The following is a 13,586-nucleotide window of genomic DNA, read 5'->3' as shown; positions in this document are numbered from 1 at the left end:
GCAACCATTCTCTCAGGGTTCTGAGGTGCTAATCCAGAGGTTCCCAATCTGTGGGTTGAACCATCTTTTCACAGAGGTCAACCAAGACCATCCAACTCCTCCTTCTTGCTGAGCTCTTCATAACTGCCAGTGCCATGCAAGGGAGTCCTCAAACTTACCTCATTTAACTCTCAAAGCAGTTCATGCTGAAGGGCCCATATTATCATCCCCACAAAAAGAAGACAGCGGAGGAGGAAGAGGGGAGGAGGAGGAGGGGAGGAGGAGGGGAGGAAGAGGAGGAGGGGGAGAGGAGGGGAGGAGGAGGAGGGGAGGAAGAGGAGGAGGGGAAGAGGAGGGGAGGAGGACGAGGGCAGATGGAGGAGGGAGGAGGGAGGAGGAGGAAGCCAGACTAATTCATTCAAAGCTGGAACTGGTAGGTAGTAGACCTGAAATTCTTGTCACCATCCCAGCTCTCCTGATTCTCCTCTGCCTAGACCTTTCCATTCTCCAACCAATACACACAGCTTCAACTGAGCAATTTATTTTTTTCTTGAAGAACCAAGTGCTATCTTTCTCTGTGCATCTCAGGCAGTGGCGACTGCTTTAAAAGTCCTGCCCTTGTTTGGGCGGCTCACTCTTTACATATGAGCACAAGAGTTACTTTCTGCAGGAAGCCCCGCACCCTGACCCTAAACTCTTAAGATAATTAAATGCAGAGATTGTGTTATCCTTCTTCCAAATGTGCCACTTGTGCTGATGTATAGGTTTAGGGAATTTGGTTTCCCTTACACCTGTAGCAGTCTTTACACACACGCACACACGCACACATGCACGCACGCACGCACGCACATTTCCTTATCCTTCAGGAAAACCACTGTCTCCTGGCTCAGAGCCTAGCCCATAATAGAAGCTTAATACATATTTATTGAGCAAGTGAATGCTCACTCTGCCTAGTGCCTTCTCATTTGTGGTCCTAGAATGTGGGACTTGAGAATTATGTGCCCAGCATCTGAATTCAGTTCGGGTTGCTGTTGTAATTGAAAGCTGAGGCCCCACACTTTTATGGCAGGAAGTGAAGAATCGAACTATTAAAAATTCTTGCTATGAGTGCTTTTGAAAATGAGCAGCACTGGGGTAGATAATATCATTTTTCCAATGATAAGAAGTAACTCTGGGGGAGAGAGGAAAGCATTAGTCAAGGAAGATAGAAAAGCTTACTGGAAATTAAATTACCTCTTACACCCTGTCATCACAAAAAGGGCTGTCTGCTGCTAGAAACCCTTACCCAAGAGTCCTTCTGCTAGAAAGATGTGTATTGTTTAGTGATGGTCGTGTCCTTCCATTTTTGCCTAAAGAATTTGTATTTATTCATTTTGTATTTATTATGAGAAAGTAACCCTAGTTTTCATTCTTGTAACAACTAGTCCATTTAAGATCTCACGCCTTTTGTGTTTAACCCAAATGACAAAACAGTGAAATTTGGCCTGGAGGGACGACTCTGTTGGTTCCCAGCACCCACACCAGGAGGCCCACAACTCTCTGTAACTCTAGCTGCAAGGCATCTGGAACCCTTTTGGGCCTCCAGGCACCTGCATTTATGGGCATATTTCCCACAAACGAACATGCGTATGTATGTATGTATGTATGTATGTATGTATGTATACATATATATAATTAAAAATGACATAAAACATTTATAAAAGCAGAATGAAATTCTCTTATAATTTGAAGAAACTGGGGCCTGTGGGGTGGCTCAGTGGCCAAGACACTGCAGCCAAGTCTGGCAGCCTGAGTTTGCTCCCCGGAAAGCAGAGAACAGATTTCCACACGCTGTCCTCTAACTTCTGAACACAACATGGTAAGTGAACACACTAAATAAATAAATGTAATTTTTTAAAGTTTTAGGGCCTAGAAAGGTGGCTCGGTAGCTGAAAGTGTGCTTGCTCTTCTGGAGAGCCAGAATTTTCTGTTCTCTGGAACAGAACCCAGCACCGACGTTGGGTAGCTCATGGTCACCTATGGCTCCAGCTCCAGAGGGCCACACACACTCTCCTGGCCTCTGCAAGCACCTGCACACACACACACACACACACACACACACACACACACACACACACAAGATAAATCTTTCAAATTTTTCTGAAATCATTTGAAGAAATTAGTCAATTGTTGTTCCTTGCATGGTTCATGTAATTAAAAATAAGTTCTTATATGAGATTCATTGATAAGTGCAATGCAATGATAAGACTTGTTGATTCTTGATATGATGGGATGGAAATGACATTTTACTTATATGGCACTTTGCCCCAAACCCTCATCTCTAATCTAATCACAAGAAAAACTTCAGGCCAACCTCAATATGGGGATTGCTACAAAATACCTGGTCAGTATATCTCAAAATGGTGAAAGTCATAAAAAATAAGAAAAGTCTGGGAAAGTGTCACAGCTACCTCATAAAAAGTAATGAAGTATCTTTGGCAAGGTCCTGAAAAGGAACATAAAAAAATAAATAAATAAAAATAAACTGGGAAATGTGACTGTAACTCAGATCTTCCCCGCCACTCTAAGCTTGCATCAACTAATAAAGTTGGCTGACTCCCAGAAATGTGAATAAGTTCAGCCAGGATCAGCAAGCTTGCTGACTGACTCACAACCTCATGAGCAAGTCTGGCCAAGGGCAAAGGCAGCCCTGATCATGGGAATCCCGCTGACTTCTGCGCTGGATGCATATTTTGCGGCCAGTTGTTGCACAGCATTTTTGCAGCAAAGGAAAGCGGAAGCACCCAACTCTGCGTTTCTTCCAGCTGGGAAGAGGCTTTGGTGGAGAAGAACCACGAAGGAAAGGTTGCCAAGACCAGAGGGAAAGAGGACCAGAACCCCTCAGTTGGCTTTAACCGGCACCTCTGGCTTCAGTTCCAGCTCCTACTAATCTTCTGGCTGAGTTTCTCTTTGCTCTACCCAGATAGGAGTCGTGGGTAGACAAGGAATAGCTAGTTCCTCTGCACTGCTGGCAATCCTGGGCAAGTGCCTGAGGCCTAGGGCACAGGCTAGCAAACCCAGAACAGATCCTGTAGAAGCCAGAGACTACTGCTCTAGGCACCAAGCTTATCATTCCGGGCATCAGCAGCTCTGGTATGTGGCTGTCATTAATTCTGGGCTTCTGTCTGCCTGGGCACAGCACAGCCTGGGAAAAACAGCAATCAACAGTAGGGAGCATTGTCCAGGGTTCTAAATCTCCTCCAGGCTCCAGGTGCTGAAACCCTTGGCCCTCCGGTGATACGCATCACAAACCTCAGGCCTTTGGGTACAGAAGCCTCAGCCTTTGACAACATCTCTCTGACCTAAGGTCTCAAAGAGCCTGGGCTCTTAGGACTTAGCTGTTCCCTGGAACTCTCCCAAACACCCAAGGCCTGCAGGTCCTCCTCTTGGTCTCTTTACAGCTTTATTTCCTTCAGCCTCAGTTCTCCAGTCCTCTCAGCCCTCTGCTTTCTCCACCTCTTGTCTCTGCCACTTCTCTGCCTGGTCGTGTCCATCCCAGTCCCTCTCTCAAGCCCTTCAGCTACCTCACTGTTGTCAATGTTACCACTGCGGCAGCCGCCTTTTCTCTGACCTGCCCCTCTCCATCAGCACAGACCACTCTATTACTGAAGAAACTCAAAAGTAGGCAGGAAAAGATCATCCAAGAGAATTTTGTTTGGGACTAATTTGCAACATCAGGTGAAACCACAGAAAGGTTTTCTCCTGGCTGCCTGACAAACTGAGCCAAGCAACCTGCTTCCACAGGCAGAAGAGGGGTAATCACACCATCATGGCTGAACCTGCAAAGTGTTGTAGCTATGTGGGATCGATAAATGAAAAGGAAGGACTGTGTTTGCACCAATCCTGGCACAGACCCTCCAAGCAAATCATGAGAGATCATGATTGCACCAATCACAGAAGTTTACAAATGAAAGATTGTATTTGCACCAGTAGTCACAGATTTGATGGTAGTGCACCAGGTGTAGGACTCTATACCTTCAGGCTTGGGTTAAAAAAAAGTGTCTTCACTCAGCATCATCTAGAGTTCACTGAGATTTTAATGGTGAAACACACAGCATACCACAAAACTATCGTGTCTGCAATAGTGCCTGCAGGAGGTGGAGTGCTTTGACTACAAATAGCTTAGCTACCATGCAGCTTCCTCAAGGTGTCCACGGGGTGTTCAAAGCAGGTGGTGCTGCCAGAAGGGCAGAAGAAGAGCAACTCCGTGGCCTCTCAAGCATCTCCTGCCCCAGGTTTCGGTTCCTCCCCTGACTTCCTTTGATGATGAACAGTGATATGGAAGCATAAGTGAAATAAACCCTTTCCTAAGCCAACTTGCTTTTGATTGTGGTATTTCATCACATTAATGACAACCCGAAGACAGATACGGTTTTGGATTGTTCTCTATGCATAACTGCCTCTAGATCAGTGGTTCTCAACCTTCCTAAAGTTGTGATCCTTTAATACAGTTCCTCACGTTGTGGTGACCCTCAGCCATAAAATTACTTTCATTGCTACTTCATAACTGTAATGAGTCACAATGTAAATTTTTTTGGAGATAGAGATTTGTCAAAGGATTTGCAACCCACAGATTGAGAACCCCTGCTCTAGGTCGTAAGTTTCCTAGAGCTACTCTTCCTTGGTACTCTTTGTGTAACCCAGTTATCAACCTCACAACTACAAACACAATGCCCCTTAAGGTCTACATGAAACTGACTTGAAATTCCATCAGTGTCCCTCCTAAGGAACTGGCATCACCATGATAGCCTGACTCCATGCTAACACCAACTCCATCAGTTGACTTTACACCTTACCCTTCTTTCCACTACCCACTCCTCTCTGAAAAGTAGCTGAACGTCTGGAACTTTTATCCCTTTCCTTACTTGTAGAACACAAGCTCCCAGGCAAGTCTACAGGTCTGGATTCTGGATTCACCTCTATTCTAGTCATGGCTCCATATCCCAGGCAGGTGTGATCAACACTGAATGAAGACACCTGGGATAGCCGAACTCAATGATCAACATGATGAGATTTAGAATTATCATAGAAATAAATCTGTGGATATGTTTTGGGAGATTATCTAGATTAGTTTCATTGAAGAGGGAAAACCCAACCCAAATGTGGGTGGCACCATTCTATGGGCTGGGATCCCAGACTGAAACAAAATGAGGAAGTGAGCTAAGGATAAAGATCCATCACTCTCTGCCACCTGGCTATTAAAGCAATGTGACCAATCACCTCCTGTTCCCTGCCATGCTGGACTGTATCCCCTGGAACCTTAAACTAAAATAAACTCTTGCTCAAGTTGCCTATGTCAAGCACTTTGTTTCAGTAATGAGACCAGTAATTAACACAGCATCCATTATAGAGCATTCCACTTGTATTCATCAGGAAATGTCTTAAACCAGGCCAAATCTTAACATGAAAAAGGGAGGTGGGCACAAAGTACTAGAGAGTCCAGTGAGTATCACCTGTGTCTAAAAATCAGCCAGCCCTGGATATACAAAGTAGCAATGTTTTCCTTCTCAGAATACCAATATACAAAAAGAAAAGGTTTGAGCCCAGCTAAATACACAACATTCTATTAATACACATAAACTAGTTATTTTTACTCAAAATACTCAATTTACCTATTTTTAACACTTTATGTAAAACCCCATCCATGTCAAAATAGTGGTATTTTCCCACTCTATTATCTTGCAATAGTCTTACTCAAAAATCTTCATGTGTTTCAACATCTTCGCCATCATTAGAACCATTTTCATTTCAATTAACTAATTCTAGTTAGCGTGTATTCACTGTAGATTGTGACATTTTCATGCAATGCTGCCATGTGCCCTGATCATATTCACCCCCCTTACCCACTCTTGTTTCCACTTCCTCCTCGGTTGGTTTCCCGCCTTCTCAGAGAGCCCTACTTCTAGATTCATGTCAAGCTTGTATGCATCCTTCATTAAATTCTTCCTATGAGAAAAAACATGCAGTGTCTTGTAGTGGGTAGCCATTCCAGCTTGGATCTGGAAGTTCCAACCCCCATTGAGACTCTGGCAACTGTCATGCCTATGAGGTGGGGCGAGGGGAAGCGCCTAGAGACCCGATAGCTGGATGGGCCAGCGCTCTCTCTGTGCGCTCTCTCTGTGCCGGGACGCTGAATGGTGAAGGTGGACTGTGCAGAGCTCCGGAGAACACCACTGGACTGCAATACACCTTCCCCAGACCCTGCGACCTACCTTTCACTTAATTTGTGAGTTACGCCATTAAATAAATATCCTTTTAACTACGTGGAGTGGCCAAAATAATTTCTCCAATAGTGTCTATCTTGCTGACATGATCTCCAGTTCAGTCTTTTTTTCTGGAAATTTCACACTTTCTTCTTTATGGCCAAATACAGCCCTGGTTTGTACATGTGCTGTGCTTTCTCTGTGTATCTGCTCATGAACACATAGGATACTTCTATTAACCGGATCTGTAGAAGCCTTTTGTTTTATTTTGTATTATTTTTTAGCTAACATCAAAAATAATCAGTTTCATCACGATTTTCATACACATACACCCCTTGTACACGGTTCTTACGTACCCCCACTACATGCTGCCCTCCCACACAATTCCCAGTCTCTTTTCTCCCTCTGACTCTTGTCAGGTACATGCATGTATTTATTGATATACGTGTGTGCATATATATGTGCATAGATAGACATAGTTACACACACACACATTCTGCATATGAGGAAAGGGTGTGATGCTTTAGCTTATCAGAGCCATTTTGAGTTATCTTATTTAGTCTCTTAAAGACTAATCTACTGTGTTTCTGCTTAAGAGTTGAGAGGATCATGAACTGGCTTAATGCTACAAATGCAATCCCAAGCAGCGAGTGCCTATTTTCAGAATAGACAACTATATTTTTCTCACTTGTCTTCTCTCATATATTTGAATCTCCAAAACATCACCACTTAATTTTATTGTTTGAAGAAACCATCTGTTAACAGCACACTCATGGTTTCACTATTTACATTTGGGGAACAGCCAAAGGAGGATGAGAAAGAAAGGGGATGGGAGGGGAGAGGGAAGGAAATGGAAGAAAAGGAGAGGAGAGGGGAGAGGAGGGAATGGGAGGGCAGGGGAGGAGGGGGAAGGTGGGGGGAGGGCAGAGGAGGACAGGGGGATGAAAAGAGTAAAGGAAGATGACCTAGCTTAGATTCCTTCATCTCAATCAAGCTGACTGTTTCAGGCCATCACTCTAATCACCTAAAAGGAGCCATGCAGGCTGAGGATATAGCTCAGCAGCAGAGCGCTCTCTCGGCACAGGCCATGTCCTGGGTTTAATCCCCAGTGCTGAGATTTTTTTTTTCTACTAAAATCAACAGGACCTGAGAAGTTTCAGGCTAATTTTGTTCCTCCAAAATGACATCAAAGATGAAAGTAAGTAGCAAGATCAGCATATGACCTGAGATACACCACAGGGACCGAAGAAACTCCCTTTTCTCAAAAGCCATCAGGAAATGCAGTGAATAAGGATCTTGCTTTGTGTTTGAACACAGAGGACAAGACATTTTTAATGTTTATTTTGTTCTATGACTACTTAAGCATATACTAAAAATTTTAGTACTGAAAGTTTTATGTTGTTTTCATATTTAAAATGATTTATGTAGATTCTGACGTTCATTTTTAAAGTGTTTAATCTGTGAGTGTGAGGGAGAGGGAGAGAGGGGTTATGGGTGCACACACATACCACAGCTCACGTGTGTCAGAGGACACACGTGCAAGTTTCAAGTGTGCATAGCCGCCTTCTGCCTTGTCTGAGATGAGGTCTCCTGCTGTTGGCTGCTGTGTGTGCTGTGCTGGCTGCTGGCCTGCAAGCTTCCAATTATAAACCTGTCTGTCTCCCATCTCCCAGCAGCAATGCTGGGATTATAGATGCATGCTACTATATCTAGCTTTATATAAGTTTGGGGGAATCCAAAGTCAGGCCTGCATGCTTGTGTACTGTAAGTGCTTCACCCAGTGGAGTAAAGTGTCTCCCCAGCCCAATTTGTATTTGTCTTTATTATTTTTAAATTTTCATTGTGGTGGTTTGAATGATAATGGCCCCATAGGCTCATAGGAAGTAGCACTATTAGGAGGTATGGACTTGTTGGAGGAACTGTGTCACTAGGGGTAGGCTTTGAGGTTTCAAGTGCTCAAGCCAGGCCCAGGGTCTCGGTCTTTCTGCTGTCTGCAGATGTAGATGTAGAACTCTCAGTTCCTCCAGCACCATGTCTGCCTGAGTACCATCATGTTTCCTGCCATGATGATAATTGACTGAACCTCTGAACTGTAAGCAGCCCCAATTAAATGTTTTCCTTTATAAGAGTTGCCATGGTCATGGTGCCTCTTCATGGCAGTAGGACACTGACTAAGACTCTGGTGTTGGGCATGAGCCATGTGTGCACATGTACATGTAATGCGTATGTGTGTATGTAGAGGTGTGGAGGCCTGAGATCAGGCATCTCTGTTCAACTGCTCTCTACCTTTATTTTTTACTTATTTATTTATTTAAATTTTAATTAAAATATAACTACATATCTTTCCCTCTTCTATTTCCTCACTCCAGCTCCTCCCATGTTTCCTCCCTTTAATCCTTCCCATACCTCCCTCTCAAATCTCAAATTTATAGCCTCTTTTTCCTACACACGCACACGCACACGCACACGCACACATGCACACACATATCCCACTGAGTCATTTTTTATTTACATACAAATGTTACAACTTTGTGTTGGATAACCAATCAGGGAGCTCACCCACAGGAGAGGCTAATTCTCCCTCTCTCAGTTGTTACTAGTTGCCTGTTGTTCTTTGTCTAGGGATGGGACCCTGTGAGATTCTCCCCCAGTCACACAGCAGACCTCCTGGCATTCTGGCTCTTACAGTCTTTCTGGCCCGTCTTCTGTGATGTTCTCTGAGCCATAGATTAACAAGCTGTGCTGCAGATGGGTGCCCTTGAATCCACTGGTCTTTGCTTTGTGTCCAGTTGTGGTTTTCTATAATTGTGTCCATTTGCTGTAAAGAGGAGTTTCCTTGATGAGAGATGGTAGCTACACTTATTTGTGGGTATAGGGTTTAGGGTGTAGTTAAGGAATTTTACCGCTCCAGGAAAATAGTGGTAGTGGACTCACTTCTGAAATAAATGGTCTCACTAGCCTCAGGTAGTTGCCTAGGTTTCTAGTACCAGGCATGATTTCTCTCCTGTTGGGTGGACCTTACGTCCACTTAGACAGCTATTGGTTGCCACCAACATGTGAGTGCCATTACTGAGAAGCATCCAAGGGCATCAGCAATAGCCAATATTATTTTAAGAGTCACTCAAAAGGAGGTCTCTTGTTGCTTGATTCTGGGGTTTTTGTTAGTTTATGATTCTTGTAGGGAGTATTGCAATTTTTTGAAACAGGGTTTCTCACTGAACGGTGAAGCTCATCAAGTTGAGTAGGTTGATGGTCAATGAGTTTTGAAAACCCACTTGTCTCCACACATACCCCACCATGACACCCACACAAGGTTTTGATCAGAGGCACATGCCACCACACCTAGTTTCACAGGGGTTCTGAATCCAAAGTTGGGTACCAGTGCTTGAGCAATAGACACTTTCCAACTGGGCCATCTCCCCAACCAAGCTTTTATTTTTTTAATTATTCTAAAACCCATAAGCCTGTGAATATGTAAGTGAAGCCTACCTATAACCTTTCCTCTCCATGTGTAGAGGAGCCCTCCATTCTTCTTGTCTTTCTGCTTTCTCATTTATCATACTGAAATCCACACATTTGCAAACTGCAGCCATCTTCAGATCCTGTCACTTATGAATCCAAAAAAACCCAGGCTGACTTCTGGTTGCCATAAGCCATGGCATGAAATGCAAACCCATTTCACAATATTTGTCATTTGTATTTGTCTTAGTTACTTTTCCTGTTGCAGGTGACGAGCTGACAATTCACACCGTCACACCATACAACTTACATTTTTTTCTTGTTCTGATTTAAGGAGAACTAGGTAGTTTCTTTTGTTCTCTAGACCAAGTGTAAATCAAGTTTCTTTAGTAGTCTCAACTTTCAAATCATTTTCAGCATGACCAAAAGCAGAAAGATTGGAACCAACCAAGTATTAAAGGGGAATTCAAGAGCCTGGCCTGGCCCAAACCACTAGTTCATGCTATAAACTGGCCAAGGAAAACTAGAGAACTTAATATGGATATGTCTTTTTATGCAATGAAAAGTCATGGAGTCTTTTTAGCGACTGACAAACGATGATGTTATAATTTGAAAGTCTGTGTCCCTGCCAAGCTTCACATTAAAGCGCAATCCCTAGTACAATAGTACAAACTTGTCCTCTGAAAATAGAAGAGGGAATGTTGAGAGTGGTAAGGCCCAAACAGGGATGAGCTGGGAATTGGGGGAAGAGAAGAAAGATAGAAGAAGGTGGAGCCATCAGGAATAGGATCAGTGCTCCTACAAAATAGTCTCCAGCAGCCAGCTCCCTGATTCTACCACATGAGAACACTTGGCTCTGTCTGGGAGCCAAAGAGCAGGCCCTCACAGGAGCTTGCTGGCACTTTGATCTCAGACTCCTTTTCTCAGCCTTCACCACATTTACCACCCAGATTATGCCATTATGTGACGTTTCATTTTTTTCAATCTGAGTTAGCTAAGCAAAGGAGCAAGAAGCTAGAGGCAGAAAAATGATTGTAATCTACAGGAAGACTGAGATACGTCTTGGAACCCTTCCAGAATTGATGATGAAAAATGGAGAGGAGAAGACAGAGGGCAAACTGAAGATGATCCAGAAAGTCAGGCTAGCTGAGCAGTTAAGCAAGGAGTGATCAGCACCATTCAGAACAGATGATAGGACAAGGCAAGGAGAAAACTAAGCTTCTTCTCTACACTGTGAGTTTACAATGATGGTGGCACAACCCTCATCATAGTCACTGAGAAGCCAGAATCGGGGAAGTCTCTAGAGGCAAGTCACATGATAAAAGGGAGCTTTGGAAAGGCTTTCATGAGATGAGTTAGGGAAGATAGTGGGAGCAGAGTTTTTCAAAAAGTGGAGTAAGAAACCACATGGAATCAGTGGGGCAGGTGCTTTCACAGTGCTCGGTGTACTCTGATTTGATCTTCTTCCCTGCACAGTGTGAAGATCCAAGAGAATCTAAACGGAGCAGGAACATTGGTCATTGCATTCCCAGATAGAATGGATTCCTTTGACTATTTGCTGGGTGCACTTGTTGGGACCTCAAATAATTGCATACACTTTGAAAGTTCTAGTTACCCAGTATGTACCTCAAGTGAAGTAGGAAAATACAGTTAGTGGAATTCATCTTCCAAAACAGAGTTTTTCAGGCAGACCCATTGTGGAACAGTAAAAATGTCTCTTATGGAGGGATTGATGGCTCTTTATAGAAGCTAAGCAGCCAAGAGTAACATAAAGTCAGGAGACCTAGAGAATAGAGACACTGCTGCTTTCTGTGTAGAATTCTAACTTGGGAGCATCCCACTGTCCCGGATTACCAGAGTAAGACCTTCTTCGGGGAGCCCTATCAAGGAAGATCAAGCCATGTCCATGATGGGAGTGCAAAGAATGCTGGCTTACCTTCTCCACTCTGTACCCCTCCCTCACCAGTTGGGGACTCTCCATACTCACACCTCACGGCCTCTCTCTTGGGTGCTTTCCCCTGTGACATTCTAGACTCCTGGCGTGACATTTCCTACTGCCAACGTGAATTTCTCATCATCCCACTGGAATGGATGCCATCTGCTGGGCATACTTTCCAAACACAATCAATTATCACCTCCCTTGCAAGTGGCAAGAGGAAGAGAGAATGCAGCCATGGAATGTCCAACCTTCACAAAACTAGAAACCAATCACATTTGAAAATTCCATGGTCAGACATGGTCGATAATCAGGTTTCCCAAGGGACTTTCCTCTGTGGGCTCCCAGGCTTCTCAAGAGGTTTCTACTACCATCATGATATGAGGAGTAACTCCAGCTAGCCTAAGCAAATCAAGGTGGCATAGATCTGCCAAGAGAGTCCCACTGTCTATTTCCCAGACAAAGTGAAGGCTCAGTAAGTATCACCACGCAGCAATCTGAGTATGGGTAGAATTTGGTGTTCTAGAATGTCCTGACATTTCTCTTGAAAAAGTAAAACAAAACTACTGGCTTTGATTCCCCTCCCTAAGACAAGGATGAAATTAGATGCCTCCTCTCTAGCATCAAAGCCAGGTCATGAAAGGAATTCATCACATGCTTGACTGATCTATGGAAGAGGTCTGCCAAAAAGAAAAAAGAAAAAAAAAAGGAATTTAAGCCACACAGCTAAAGAAAAAGCCACAACTTGAGGAAATTATGTAAACCCCTTTCTCCATCCCCTTTACCCCAAAGAGGAAATAATCCCTGGGCCTAGCCCAGGACCATGTTTCCTTTCTTACAGAAGTAGTAACTTAAACAGCTAATGACCAATCTTACTAAGGAGACGAGAGAAAAGATATTTTGTTAACTCTAAAGGTGGAGATTGCCAGGTCCAGACAAGGTCTGGTGATGACAGGAGAGGACATGATGGTCCCTCCCTCCCAGGTGGTTCACCCAGTTTGTTGAATATAATCTCCAAGCATGCTCTGAGATCTCTGGGAAGGTGCCAGCTGTTTAGATGTCTCATCAAGCTTAAGACTCCCTGACAGCCCCAAAGCAACTCAGAAACTAAGGATCTTGTCTACTATGCCTGCTTCTGAGCTCCAAGCACTTAAAATAGTGCAAGGTACACAAAATAGGGACAAAAGTATTTGAATAAATAAGTCCCCCAAATCTGGCTTCTATTTGGAATTGGTGATTTATTTGGACAAGAGATAACTGACCCATTGTTTATCCATGGCCATGAATGAGATTCTGGAGTCCACGGTGCTGTTAAATAATTTATACCATTGCTGCCTTTATCAACACCACCAACGTGGAAAAAGGGAGGTGTGAATCACTTCCTCTCCATTCTCCAGTAGATACCATTCTCTCTCCTACCCAAGTTCATGCCAGCAAATAAGACAGGAAAGTAAGGCATTCAACTCTTAACCACAGTTCTTTAGCCATCACTGGGCTGGTAAACATTTAACAGATGTCTGCCTGAGGGAGAAAGGAGGCCTGTGTTCATAGCTTTTGCCAATTTCCAGAGTGTAAATATTTTTCTTGTAGCCAATTCCAACTCCCAGTAGGACATCACTGGACTCAGATCTAGGAAGAGGTAAGCAAGAGGACACAAATGTTCTTACTTTTTCTGCTCACATACTACATGTCAGCCACCTCAGGACTACAAGAGGTCATAGTGGCAGTCATAAATTATAATAAAATAATCAAGAAATAGTGAACTTAAGATACCTCTGATCTATATTCTTAAAATAATTCAATTATTTACAAATGATTTGATTTTCAGAAATCTGCTTTGTTCAACCAGCAGCTCACAAAACTCCTGAAAATCTAACAAATGAGCCAGGTATGTTGGCTCCAGACTCTAAGCCTACCTACCTGTGTGAACAGTGTCATATCCTAATGGTCTTAAACATCAGACGAATTCA

This window comes from Peromyscus maniculatus, chromosome 2 (genome assembly GCF_049852395.1).
Source record: "Peromyscus maniculatus bairdii isolate BWxNUB_F1_BW_parent chromosome 2, HU_Pman_BW_mat_3.1, whole genome shotgun sequence".
Classification (NCBI taxonomy): domain Eukaryota; kingdom Metazoa; phylum Chordata; class Mammalia; order Rodentia; family Cricetidae; genus Peromyscus; species Peromyscus maniculatus.
This window is presented reverse-complemented; position numbering follows the sequence as displayed.